At 40.3% G+C, this 2,275-nt stretch overlaps 1 protein-coding gene across 3 annotated transcripts in view; it reads left to right on the top strand.

Annotated features, from left to right (window-relative positions):
* The first annotated feature begins 609 nt into the window (after positions 1-609).
* LOC106881618 (mitofusin-2) overlaps positions 610-2,275 on the top strand; it is a 52,515-nt gene continuing 50,849 nt past the window's right edge. For 2 of the 3 annotated variants that reach the window (XM_014932083.2, XM_014932082.2), the window contains exon 1: positions 611-856. The gene's annotated coding sequence lies outside the window, so the exon portion shown is untranslated. Of the gene's footprint in view, positions 857-2,275 lie in introns of all 3 variants that reach the window. The other variant, XR_008266864.1, reaches the window with a different exon arrangement.

Here is a 2,275-nt window from a genome sequence, read left to right as displayed (position 1 = left end):
GGCGTTGTAGACTGATATGTGCATCTGGCATAGATGTGTGTGTGTGTGTGTGTGTGTGTAAATATATGTGTGTGTATCTGGTATATATGGGTACGTGTGTGCGTGTGTATATATATATAGAGAGAGAGACAGACAGAGAAAGGAAGAGTAGATAGATAGATAGATAGATAGGCATGTATATACACGGTGGTGCACCAACATGACCGCAGCCACTTGGCTGAAACACATAAATAAATAAATAAATATATATATGGTGGTTGTCTACTCCTTAAACAGAGTTTGACCACCTCCTGCACCTACACCTTAGCCCTTTCGTGTACTGCTGCCGTCCGACGGACAACCTTCGACTCTTTCTATCCAGAGTTTTTTTTTGTTTTTTCAACCTAATATTTCCACGCTATTATTTCCATAGCTTTATCTGCTTCAAGTTTCACCGTTCCCCAAATAAAAACGAGCGAGATAGATTCGCTGTGTGTGTTTCGACTCCGTGCAACTGACCCCACATTTGCACTTTTACAACACTGGCAATGCGAGCGTTGATCTCGCCGCCGCCGCCGTAGCGTCAGCGTCAGCGGCTGCCTCCGCTGCCAATACTCGTACTACCACTGCTGCTGCTGCGTCTCGCCGGAACTCTCGCATCGACGAGAAGCAATATGGCTTGCTCTGTCATTCCTATGTCCTCGTCCTCTCCTCACGCCGGGCTTCTCTCTTCCTCTTCTTCTACTTCACACCGAAGCCTATCCATTCATTGACCATCTCGTCGACGGACGGACAAGTGTGAGAGGGCTGCCCTTCTCGGGGGCAGATAGCAGCAAGCCAGTCCTCCCTCTCTCTGGTTTCATTCAACAAGAAGCAGGTAACCTCTACCTTATTATAATACAGACAACCCTAGCCGTGCCCACCCCGTCTTATTCTACCCAAAGCTATCAACTTGTTGCAAAACCACAATTCTTCTTCCTTTAAGTGTATATACCATTATTATAACTCATAGGTTTATACACACACACATACACATAGACATGCATACACATGTATATATACATACATATATACGTACATACACACATATATCTACATAGATATATATGTACATAAATATATAGTTATATATACTCATATATAATTACCATCATTCTCTTCCCTATCGTTCTTATATCACTCTAACTCTACCGTCTCTTTCTGTTTATTACCTCTTTTGTCTAATTTGTTCTCCTTTACTTCTCTCTTTCTCCCTCTCTCTCTCTCCCCCTCTCTGTCTGTCTGTCTCTCTCTCTCTCTCTCGCACACACACATGTAATAACGTGTTTCTATTTCATTTTAAACCACCTTTCCTTCTCTCTTTTTTCCTCTCCATCCCTCTCATGTCATTATCTTTCTTTCTCTCTCACTTTTATCTCCGCTACTTCTCTCCCCCTCTCTCCCCAATGACATTGAACGCACATATCAATCAATCGATCTATCTATCATATGTGTATATCTATATACTGTGTGTAAATTATATTCATGTAACTTATATTTTTGCACGTGATCTAAAGAAAAGTTTTTCCTTCAGTGTCAAAAGGTACAAAATCAATTTAAACAGAAGCAAAGGTTTCGTTATCAACACCCATACACCCATACATAATTACATACACACACACATATATATATCGTGTGTGAACTTTTTTTTATATATAATAACGTTACTATTGACCGAAAGAGTGTACCGCATTTAATGGGGATTTCTCCAGCTATATCGACTCATCATCATCATATTTAATGTCATTTTCCCGATCTACTTTTTGAGTTATGTCCCTTTAAATACCACAAGGTCATAACACCAACACACACAACATACATGTGTATATATATATACACATATATATATATATATATATATAGAATGCTTACACACACACATATTTATATATGCATAACGGCTTTCCTTGCATTGTCCGTGTGCTAAATCTTACTCGCTAGGTATTGTTCTACACAATTGTTCAAAGTGCCTCGTATTGAGATGGAACCCGGAACTACATGGCTCCGAAACGACATTCTTTTATCACACATCTCTAGCCATTTCAGTCTGGCAAGACGTTGTAAAACTAAGCGCTTTTTATGGACGTGAAACCCTGGGTAACCCTATTGACCAGCCATAACTATGTCTATTTCGTCTGTTTTTATGTTTTGAGTTCAAATTCCGCCGAGGTCGACTTTGCCTTTCATCCTTTCGGGGTCGATAAATTAAGTACCCGTTGCTTACTGGGGTCAATCTAATCGACTGGCCCCAAAAATT

Source organism: Octopus bimaculoides, chromosome 26 (assembly GCF_001194135.2).
Source record: "Octopus bimaculoides isolate UCB-OBI-ISO-001 chromosome 26, ASM119413v2, whole genome shotgun sequence".
NCBI lineage: Eukaryota > Metazoa > Mollusca > Cephalopoda > Octopoda > Octopodidae > Octopus > Octopus bimaculoides.
Note: the sequence above shows the minus strand (reverse complement) of the source record. Positions and strands in the feature narration are given on the sequence as shown.